The sequence below is a fragment of the Protopterus annectens genome, chromosome 3.part1, assembly GCF_019279795.1.
Source record: "Protopterus annectens isolate FY-2018-M chromosome 3.part1, PAN1.0, whole genome shotgun sequence".
Lineage (NCBI taxonomy): Eukaryota > Metazoa > Chordata > Ceratodontiformes > Protopteridae > Protopterus > Protopterus annectens.
Genome location: NC_056732.1, coordinates 1,322,788,624 through 1,322,801,597, shown reverse-complemented (window position 1 = coordinate 1,322,801,597; position 12,974 = coordinate 1,322,788,624).

Sequence of the window (12,974 nt, the reverse complement as noted above, 5' to 3'; positions counted from 1 at the left end):
ATCTGGATGATCCTGGAAAACAAATGTTAAATAAATAAATAATAAATAAATATTAGAAGAAACTACATCTTTTTAAGATTTTCTTATAACACTAGTGACAACAAAATACATTATTTGGACACTGAGATTAGTAAAAGACAGGGTGGTAGATTTGATACTTTGATTTACAGGAAACCTGCATTTGTAATACATTTTTATATTACATAAGTAATCATCCATTTCACCAAAAAAGGCCGTAATTAAAAACCAGTTTATCAAGGTATCCAGGTTAACTTCAGATGATAAAATTTGTAAAAATTCATTTAATAAATTAAAAGTAATGCTTTTACAAAGGGGATACCCTGAAGACTTAATTGACACCTTGTATGTAGAAGCTTTGAATGAGAGAGGTCAAACATTTACCCCTATTATTATTAAGGGATTGTACAAAAAAAAAAATAAAAATCAAGAGGTAGAAAAGGGTGCGATTAACCAGCTGAGGCACACTTGCTTAGAAAGATGGGACAATATGATATTAGTTTATTCTTTAGCTGCACCCGATAATTGTAATATTTTATGAAAAAACTGAGCAATTCTACAATGTAATGAGGGCACTAAGTCAGCATTTAATCCTGTTCCTATGTTCACATGCAAAAATAGAGCACATTTTAAGAGAATATTAGAAAGACCAACACAGATTATTTAGATGGGGTCAGGAAAAACATCAAAATGAGGACAGAGTAATCAGTGTTCCTACACTGATAATGATCCTGATAAGGAATTTTTTGAGAAAATAAATGGATGGGTTAGTAGGGGTAGATTTGATTGTCTTTCTGACAAGATTGTTTATATTACAAGATACTATACTTGTTCTGTGTTTTACATTGGAAAGACTTTGAACCCTCTGAACAAATGAATTTACCAACATCTGTACAGTATATCTAGGCGAGACAACAAGAGTACTTTAGCTAGGCACTCGATGGGTTGTAAAAACTTTAAGAAGTTCAAAGATATCAGTATTCAAATAGTTATACCTGGTTCCATGTGAAGGTGACTGGCAAAATAAGTGACTAAAAAAGTATGCAAAGAGAAAACAGCAGTTAACTACACCCGAATGGAACCAGATGAATCCAAGTAAAACAAATCCAGAAGTAGAAATACTTTTATTAACACAAACAACACAACATTCAGGAATCACACTTCATCAGTGTTTGAACATCAGGAAAAAACAATTACATTTATAATAACTTGAATAAAAACCTGTGACACAGCCATTCAATAATATTGAACAATCAATTACATATTAAAATGCATTTAAAAAAAACATAAAAAGAAGTTCTCACAGAACTTTTATAAAACAATACTAAAAATTAACATAGTTGCATTTGTTTCCTTACTAATAATGATTTTATAGTTACTGCATTATTTAATCCTGGAAAATCATCTGCTTGTAATCTAATAATCCATTTATATTCGTCTCTTTCTAATGTATCATTAATGTCACCACCTCTAAAATTTTTTGCACAACTTCTATGACTTTAAACTTAAAGTCATGTGTCATAGTATCCATAATGCGCTTGACTAAAGCATTCATTCTTACATTCCTATGAATGTCTGACTTATATTCTATAATTTTATCTCTTAACCTGTGGCTACATTTCCCCACATAGAAAAATAAATATAGATATCTTCTAACAGCTGATGAAGCCCATTATATTTGGGTGAAAGCGCTTAACTTATTTTTCATCATATTATGTGTATATTCTTTGTGAATTGAATAGTTTTACGTTCGTTCAGCTGTCAATAAACTGCACTGTTTGTGAGTACTGCTCGTATACTGAAGAACTTTTTGGTTCGTATAGCTGCTTAAATATCGCTTTGTTTGCGAGTTAGTGGTGTAGCATTTATTGGTGGATCCATTGCTTCATCTTCTGTGTTGGTAGAATAAAAAATGCAAACACCAGCAGCCAAAGGTCACCCAGGAGAATGAAATGCAAATGTGAAAACCAAAATCTCCAAGCGACCACCACAGCTAAAAGCATATGTAGTTTATTAAAAATAAGGCAGGATAAGCGTTTTCACACAAAGTGCTTCTTCAGACAAACATTACACCCAAGTTTAAATATCTTAACAATGATAAAACATCCAATAGAAACTAATCAATAAAACAATTAAGTCACTGATGTGATCTACGCTTCTTAAGAACAGGTTTTAAAGGCATAGTAGCACTGATTCCTGGTAATTTATCTGCTTTCATTGTTGCTATCCACTGCATTTCAACTAGTTCTTCTCTGTTGTTAACATCACCCTTTCTTTTATTATCTGATATCAATTGCAATACTGTAAATTCAAGCATGTGCCCTTCATTATTGGAAATATGCTTAGCTAAAGCATTAAAGAGATTCATTTTCCTGATGTCGTCACCCAAATATTGCATAATATGTTCTTTAAGCATCATCTTACCAATATAGAAAGACACATGATCTACAGCTAGCTAGATAAACTAAATTCTTAGATCTACAATCAGCATATAGGCTGAAAGTAAATAGATGGTTGGTGGAGGGATGCATAAAGGTATCTCTCCTTGAAACAAATGAGCAGGCCCTACAATTTCTGCATGGAAATGTACCATGCCTATTAGAAGTCACCTTGATACTACTATTAGTGGTATAGCAAAACTGCCTTTTCAAAGAAATGTTGTTTTTTAAATGTATAACTAGGTCTGTTACCTACTATAGCTCTTTTCTGATCATTAGAGGACAAAATAGGCCAATATATTATAGCTCTTATCTGATCATTAGAGGCCAAAATAGGCCAATATTTGTTAATAATATGACATACTTTATGGATGTTATTACTATAGGTGATGGGTAGTCTTAAAACATTTCTTTTCGATCCCCCATGTGTCACCCTTGTATCAGACTCATGAGCTATCCTGTGAAAAAAATGGCTTCCCTGTTGTATCACACAGGCCATTGACCTGTTACATAACTCTACTTAGTTCATTTTGGTTGTAACCTCTCTTCATTAACTCATTCTTCAGCTCCAAAGATGCTCCTTGATAATCCTGATCTTCAGTGTGAAGTCCAGACATTCTTAAGATCTGCCCTTTAGCTATGTTATTAACAACATGCTTAGGGTGCATACTGGAGCGATGAAACAATGCATTCTTTCTACAATTTTTCCTAAATAGAGTACTGTGAATATGCCATTCATCAAGACAACCTTAGTATCTAAAAAATCAATAGAATCACTAGAGAAATTCAAAGTGAATCTAAAGCAGTCACTACTTTGTTCAAGATATTCTACAAACTGTTGCAATTGCACGTGTACATCGCCACAGAACAATCAATCATCCACAAATCGTTTGTAATGTAGCAAGTGTGGAATGAATATATGTTGCGAAAGGACCACCCTGCTTTCCCAGTTTGCCAACACCAAGTTGGCATAACTGTTCGTGTAGGGGGTCCTCATGGCTAGCCCAAGATTCTGCATATAAATGGTCTCCTTAAACATAAACAAATTGCTTTCCAAAACCAATTCTAACAACATGCCTAATAATTCAATATGTATGGAAGAATAATCAATATTATTTCTCAGAAAACACTTCACAGAGTAAATCCTAAAATCAGGGGGTATTATCATAAACAAAATACAAATGTCCATTATAACCAATAAAACTTCAGACTGAAATCACCCATAATGTCTGCAAAAATCTCCCAGAGTGCATAAAAAGTGCTCGGTGTCTTTAAGAACAGTTGTCGCTTTTTCCAAGGGTGTCTTTAACTAGTTTGAATGAAGATGAAAATAAATTCAGTCACCTATCCCCTCCCTGATGCAATAGGACAAAAGGGAGGCTGCTCAGAGATTTATGCACCTTGGGTAAACCATGAATAATAGGAACTAATGGCTTATCAACCAACATGAAGTCATATAAATCTTTGTTAATCATAGATGTTAGTAATAAGTCATATCTTGTTTCATGCACTTTCTTTACAATTGATTCAACAACCGACCGCGATATAACCCTGTAAGTGATAGTGTCACTTAACATATCTTGCATACTGTTGACATAAAACGCTGAATCTAATACAACAATTGCCCCTCCTTTATCAGCTGGATGAATTGCTAGCCTGGAGTTATTCCTTAGTTGTTGTAGAGCCATAGCCTCATCTTTGTCTAAGTTATAAAAAGTATTGTTTGCTGGCAGAGAATCAAACACTTCCTTTTCACAAAGTTTAACAAAAGTATCAACCATAGGTGGCAACTGAGGATTGTATAAACTGGAATGCTTCAGAGGGTTAGCTACAGAAACTCCCTCATTTGAAAATGCAAGTTTAAGGGCCACATTTCTTGCAAAACGTTTGATATCTACAATTAAATCACTAACCTGTGAAGGGCGAGCTGGCACAAAAGTAGTCCTCTGTTAAGTAAACTGTTCTGTGATGCAGTACATTCAACAGAGGATAAATTAAGAACTAGCATTGATACCTCTTGAAGTATGTTGACTCCATAAAGTTCTCCTCCTCTGATAATGTTTTCCTCCTCTTCCGACCTTGACTGAAAAGATGCCCTCTCCTCTGTGGTTGAGGCAGCCTGAAAGGGCTGGTAGGCCAGGAAAGACACTTCCTGTAGTTGTCACATGATTTATAGTCTTCGGTCTATCACCACGTGGTTGTTATGCAGCTGTGGAGACATATTCATGGTTCCCAATCCTGTAATGCCAGAAGCCAAGTCTATTGGAGCAGTTTGAGACTCAGCAGGCAAAGTTACCTGATTTTCAATAGCTGAAGGTGCTTGTTGCTCTATATTCAATGCAGCTCCTGTTGCAGGGGCAGTGGTGGCATCATCATTCCTTTCTGATCCCCGAGACCATACAGAAATATGTCCCTTCTTAAAATCTCTGAAATCTCTTTCAAGTTTTTTCTTTTTCTGCCCTTGTAGCCGATCATCATAGGCTAACACATTCAGCAAAACATTATCGATCTCAGCTATATAGCTATCTTCATTGTACTTATTCAAAAGTTCTCTCTGCATACTCTCCATTCTCACAGCCAGTTCTTTCTCTTGAGGGCTAAAGAATTCAATCAGCAGCTTAATATAGCTAAAGCTCAAGTCCATATTCAGAGCCTGCCATTGCTTAAGTAATAGCGGAAAAGTCTCACCATAAGTGGGCATGCGAAGAATTTGTAAGCCCCTTGGGACCACTTTGTAGTGAAGGCAGGCCTCCATATGGAGGTGTTGCCATTGAAGTCTTTTAAGCTTAAACAAACCATTTTCAAATTCTTTTAAAGACATTTTAAAAGTGTCCCAGTGAGGGGGCTCCATATTAGATTCATCACCTGTCAGATTCAGTCACAGTAGCGGTTTGACATCCAAGTTGAGCAAATGCTTGAAATGGCCATTCCTACTGACTTCTTCATTCTGCCAATAGCCAAGCTCGATATCAGCTCCTTCAGCCATATGCTGCTGTGTTACGGCAATGATAAATAGAATAAAAAAGGCAACCACCAGCAGCCAAAGGGGGTCTATATTATATTCTCGAAAGCCGACAATGTCGAATGTGACATTGTCGACACGAGAATATCGAACGCTCAGAATCTTGAGCGTGTAAACAGAAATCTCCGTAAGGGGAGATTTCCATTTACTGCAATGTAGTGCAGTCTCGAAGTTGGTATATTTAAGTAACAGGGGGTAGGGGGGCCGCAACCCCCCATGTGGGTGGTTAGCCTCCCTGCTTAAACCCATTAGGGTACTTTTTTCTTTTTTTTTTTTTGTCTTTTTATAAGGTTGATGTTTGAAGACATCGACCATATGGTGTTCAATGTTTTCAAATGTCAATGTTATAATATAGACCTGCCAAAGGTCACCCAGGAGAACAAATTGCAAATGTAAAAACCAAAACTCCAAGTGACCACCACAGCTAAAAGCATATGCAGTTTATTAAAAATACGGCAGGATAAGCACTTTCACACAAATTGATTCTTCAGATCCATATAATAGACAAACATTACACCCAAGTTTAAATATCTTAACAATGATAAACAACCAATAGAAACTAATCAATAAAATGATTACGTCAGTGATGTGATCTATGCTTCTGAAAAACAGGTTTTAAAGGCATAGTAGCATTGATTCCTGGTAATTTATATGCTTGCATTCTTGCTATCCACTGCATTTCAGCTAGTTCTACTCTGTTGTTAATATCACCCCCCTTTTTACTATCTGATATCATTTGCAATACTGTAAATACAAACATGTGCCCTTCATTATTGGATATATGCTTAGCTAAAGCATTAAAGAGATTCATTTTCCTGATGTCACCCAAAAGTGATTTAATTGTAGATATCTAACTTTTTGTAAGGAATGTGACCGTTAAACTTGCATTTTCAAATGACAGAGTTTCTGTTGCTAACCCACTGAAGCGCTTCAGTTTATACAATCCTCAATTGGATTTGCTGATCTTAAAATCTTTATAGCATAACTTCCTTCTCAGATTCATAAAATTTCTGTATACAAATCTAAGCTTCGCACCTACTCTATTTACCAACTCTGGCACTGATGTCAAAATTCTCCAGTTCTATTTTATAATTTTTTTCTACCTCCTTAGTTCTAAGATTATATGTGGTAACATATTGAATACCAATTTTATTCTGTAAATTTGTATCAGCTGTACTATCATTTTGTTCACAAAAGTAAAGATGTGCCACTTGCATCCTATTTCCTGTTATATATCGCATGATTTCCTTTATAATTCTATCACTGTAACTTCTATCTTTGAAATCTTGAGCCATTTTGTTAATTGTTCCTTACATCTGACTTCCTCTGTATTTAATCTCCTAATTTAACCAAATTATATACTTGGTATAAAGTTAATAAGGAGAATGACTATTTATTGGTGACACTTCATATAAATTCTCTGTTTACCGTCATTCCAAAAGACTATGGTAGCAATGCAATTCATGACTTCCTGTGTAGTAATACTGATATGCTGGCTAGACAGATTGAAAATATGTGTGAACTTATTGAAATAGTACTGACTAAGAATATTTTTATGTTTGGTGGTCAACCTTTCCTACAGGTTTCTGGTGTTGCAATGGGTACTCTCATGGTTAACACCTGTGCAACCCTGGTGTTAAATCAATGGGAACATGAATGAATATATATATATATATATATATATATATATATATATATATATATGACTCTAATAATACTTTTAAAGAAAATGTATTATTGTATCTACACATTGTTGATGACTGTTTTTAGTTTGGAAAGGTGGTGAACAAATGCTATTGAGTTTTATTCAATATTTGAATACTTCAACTGAATTGCTGAAATTTAAGATGAATTATTCTAGTAGTACTATTGTCTATTTAGATGTACAGATAGATAAATGTATGACTCTGCTAAAAACAAGTGTGTATAGGAAAGAGACCCAGGTTAATAGATATACCCACATGAAGAGCATGCACGCCCCTCATGTGTTTAAAGGTATAGTGAAGGGACAATTTACAAGAGTTAGCAGATTAAATACAGAGGAAGTCAGATGTAAGGAATAATTAACAGAAATGGCTCAAGAGTTCAAAGATAGAGGTTACAGTGATAGAATTATAAAGGAAATCATGGGATATGCAATGGGAAATAGGATGCAAGTGGCACATCCTTATTATTGTGAACAAAATGATAGTACAACTGATGCAAACTACAGAATAAAATTGGTATTCGTTATGTTAACACCAACACAACTGTAGGTAAATGTGGCACCTTTCCTTGTTATGATTGTAGCTTTTGCAAGAATATTAGTGATATAGTAGATTTTTTACACCCGGTCACCAAAAAATTATTTAAATTTCAGTGTCAAGCAACATGCAATGCAACGTCAATAGTTTGCCTAGGGACTTGTATAAGATGTTTATGTTTCTATGTGGGGAAATTCAACCACAGATTAAGAGATCAAATTAAAGAACATAAGTCAGACATTTGTAGAAATGTAAGAATAAATGCTTTAGCCAAGCATATCATGGATACAGATATGACACATGACTTTAAGTTTAAAGTCATAGAAGTTGTGCAAAAACTTTTTAGAGGTGGTGACATTAATATTACATTAGAAATATCCAAATATAAATGGATTACTGGATTACAAGCAGATGTTTTCTCATGATTAAATAATGCAATAACTATAAAACCATTAGTAAGGAAACAAATGCAACTATGTTAATTTTAATACTGTTTTATAAAAGTTCTGTGAGAACTTCTTTTTAAGTGCTTTTTAAATGTATTTTAATATGTGATTGATTGTTCAATATTATTGGATGGCTGTGTCACATGTTTTAATTCAAGTTATTTTAAATTGAATTGATTTTTCCTAATGTTAAATCACTGATGGAGGGTGATTACCAAAAGGTTTGTTGTTTGTGTTAATAAATGCGTGTCTACTTCTGGATTTGTTTTACTAAAATAAGTGACTAATCAAGGAAATGCTTTGGAAACTTCATTTAAACGCTTCAGTTTTTCCACGTTTAAATGAAGCCATTTTGATCACTAGCGAGTTAAAATTTAGAGCATCTAAGTTATAAACATGAGTTACATGAGTGTAGTATTTTTAAAATATGGAACAGTGTCTATAATTCCATTGGGTGATTTAGCCCATATAATGGTTTTATTGGTGTTTTAACATATTATTTTTCACTGGTACATTTTGCATACATTTATTTATTTAACATTTGTTTACTGGGAAAGTCTGACTGGGACAGAGCCCATTTTCAGCGGAAGCCTGGGGAAAAATGCTCCAGATGTATGTCTTTGGAATGTTGGAGGAAACCCACAGGAACACTGGGAGGACATGCAGACTCCGCACCCCAGCCAAGAATCGAACTGGAGAACCTCTTGCTGTGAGGCAGCAATGCTACAAGCTGCACCACTGTACCATCCAAATATCATCTTACATTATTCTTTAGATACATAGGGATTTTATTGGTGTATTATGTACAAATTGTTATTGGTTGAAACTGTGCATGTGTCTGAATTAAAGGGTTTTTAACTAGTTGTTCTTTCATGTAATTTTATGGTTCTGATGATGTCTTATATGTAAAAGTAGACAAAAGTGCTTAATCATTATTCATTAAAGTTTGTTGTGAATTTTATTGTCACCTGGTTGTTTATTATTCATTATTTTGGTATTTTTTTGTGTTACAGTGCTGGTTCACTGTTCAGTGGATTTGGTTATTACATTTGTCACTGTGATATTTTAGGTAATATATTGGCAACTGTATCTGACAATCACTCTGCTTCCATTTTAGCATCTGTTGCTAGTTGATATATTGCAAGCATTTGTCCCAGTCAGCATGTTACCTTATTCATACAGTATTGATTTATACATTAAACATTTCATTGATATATGCCATTATTGCTTGCATAAATATATTTCATTGAGCATAATGGTGATAGTTGTGGCATTTTATTCTGGTACATGCCTCCCTTCAGAATGTACCTTTGTTTACATACTCACCTTTGGAATCCTCTTGCTGAAGTTTATTTCCCATATGTGCCTTTTTAACACACACATATATAACCTATTTTGCTCTATCCCATATGATAATAACATATTCCATGGCTGATGCGTAATGTCTGTCATTGATGCTTTGTTGAATTGAACATTCATCTGACTAACTCATGTCGTTGCACCCATCTGTGCATTTTAGTTTTGCTTTATGTGTGACATTCCAGATTAGGCATATCCCATAATACTTGTATGTCCCATGTCAGGTATGTGGCTTTGTTGTCAGTTTTTGCCATATTGCCACTATTCATGCTTCTCTCTGCTGCATAAGGTGATGTACTATGGTGTTACGCATTCCTTAGATGTGTGTGATGCATCTCAGTGTTATCATACAACCCCTACAGCTGTATTCTGTCAGCTATGGTACATTCTGTTTACTACATTATTCCACATTTATTGTGATAATGGCAGTTATATGGGTTTATATCACTTCAATGAAATGGCTGAAGTTCGAACACCATATGTTTGAACTTCTAACCTCGAAGTGCAAAAACATCAAAGACTTCGAACAGCGATTTTTTTTTCCAGGGAAAAAATTGCTGTTCCAACAAACACACACGCAACACAAGCACACCAAAAAAACAGAAATCCACACACATACACTTAAAATCCTACATCTAACCCTACACTAAACTGTACATACCTTAATCCAAACCCTAACCTTAAGGTCCGTCACTATCGCACACTCACCTGACCCGCACCCTAACCCTAACTCACCTATCCAGCCTTAACCGTAAAGTCTTTCACTATCACATACTCACCACCCGCACCCTAACCCTAACGTCTGTCACTATCACACACCCACCTCACCCGTGCCCTAACCCTAACTCACCTAACCCATGCCCTAACCCTAACATCCGCACAATCGCACACTTACCCGAACCCGACCCGTAACTTTCCACCACAGCACTGACTATAGCGAAGCCACAGAAATGGCCCACCAAATTCTTTCCCTGGGAAAGAATTTGGTGTTCCGCGGCTTCGCAATAATCAATTTTTGGATGCCACAGTTCGAACATATGGTGTTCGAACTGCTGATGTTTCGACGAACTGATAGGAACCCAGTTATACTGCTACCTACACACACTAATTATATGTATGATGACATCCTACCTGGCTAACAGCACTGTCTATTGTGTGCACCTCATGCATACCACACATATGCTAGTGACCATCTTTGGTGATGTACCTTGTATAAAGTTGTCCTTAGGTGAATGTTCTTCTGTAGCCACTCAGCTTTGTTCATTGCAATGGCACATGCATGTGTATTAGGATTTGCAGGTGAATATTGTGGTTATGGTATGCATGATCAATCTGGACAACTAATTTTTTTTTCCAGTAGTTTTGTGCTGCTGTTGTGGGGCAATACTGTGTGAGCATCACTTTTTTGTCTGTATACCTCTGTACATGTGGCTTGTCATACCCCAAAATTGTGAGCTAGATGCTGCCATCCATGTTGCCTGAGCAAGAACATATGTCCTCAGTGTCCACTGCCCATGCCTATTTCTTCTCACCCTTGTGTACTTCTGATCATCCTGTGAAAGCTCTGATACCTCCACATTAGACACCTGAGGTTCTTGAGGTGGGTCACCCACACCTGCAGTTGGCACACACTTCCGGGGTGTGTCACCATGTTATTGGTAATGAGGCTATCTGCTGAGCAGATAACCTGACAATTGAGTGATTGCACCTTTCTATTGGTGTAATATTTAGCATCAAGAACCACTCAGATTTTGATTGCAATGTGGGTGCAGTCCATTGTACCAAGGACACAGGGAAGGTGGCAATGGCACAAAACTGTTCCATGATAGTTCTGTGATCCATGTCTGTTGTTGAAAAGTGGATAAACTCATCCACTTTACTCCACATTATTGCCTGGAACTGTCCTAGAACTTGACTGGTGGCTGTCTGGGACAGTATTGCCTATATGCTGCTGAAATGTCCCAGAGGCCAATATATCCAGGCTCAGACACACTTTTGTTTCTACTGGTACTGGGTTATCCTGAGGACTGCATGAACACATGGGGTGCACATATCCTGCACACAGCCTGCACCAGCGCTCTGTCTAATCTGTATTTATCTATTATTTCTGATCAGAGAGCTGGCTTAGCTGTAGCCTGGACCATCACCTTGCTGGCTTTCTTCTGGGATGCATTTTCAGATTGTCCTCTATTACGGCTTATAGTACCACAACCTGCTGTAGTGCATTGAATGCAACTTGAACTTTTTTGGGAAAAACTGTAGAATCCACAAGATTGCTGAGCAATTTATAACAGCTTTAGGAGAAAAAAGTTTAGCACATAAGGCCTCTACCAAGTGCTTTCATAAAATTGTCGGTGCACTAGTCTGTTGCAATTTATTGGCATTAGGGGCACCTGTTGTGTTTTGTAACTGACAAGTATGCGCTGAGTCTGCAAATATCCAATGCTAAATAAAGTATTACTCAATCATCTTCTTGTCTATTATGGAATCGTCTGCTGCTAATATACAGACATCTTCCTTAGGCATGCTGTCTGCAGCTTTCTTTTGGAATCCAGACCTTTGTATACCTATTTTCCAAAAGTAAGAAGAAATAATAGTCTTTGCTGAGATTAGAATTATTTTATATCATCATTTGTTACTACAGTATTTTATCAAAAAATGGAAATTCTGAATATATAATTTATTTTATCAAGTTCTTATATAATTCTCATGTAATAGATTTGCCTTTTTATTAATATTATTAATGTTATATATTGTAATACTTTACATTTCATCATAAACAAAAACAATTTGTACTTTTGCATTAAGAAAACTTCTCATAATCTGAATGGTTAACAACTCTTTCAATTGCCGTGTGTGTTTGCTAATTACTTCTTTAGCTATTGAAACCTTCACCAATTCTAAAAAGGCAGGAAAGATCTTTAAATCATGCATATCCTCTTTGTGTAGATAGTACAACCATTGACTACTGTATGTTAGAATGGTGGGAGAATGTATGAACATAAGAACATTTAAGATAGGAGTTTCTCATATGTTTCATTGTTGAGATCAATGGCAATAGATGTTATAGTTTATTTTAGAGTACAGGGATCATCGATTGCATATCTTGGGGGTGGGGGGTTGGACTTCTGTAACTAAACCAGTGGTGTAAGCTGAGTTGGTATAAACAAATTTATTTTTTCCAAAGACTCATACATTGACTAAGACCATGGAGTGCCATCAGCATTCTCAAGGGGGTAGGGGACCACGATTCTGCATGAAGCTAAAACAATGTTTGAGGAGATGTCTTACTGTAACTAGACCATTGGTGTATTCTCAAGGTGTTAGGGGACCATGGTTCTGCATGAAGCTAAAACAATGTTTGGGGAGATCTCTTTCTGTAACTAGACCATTGGTGTATTCTCAAGGGGGAGGGGACCATGGTACTGCATGAAGCTAAAACAATGTT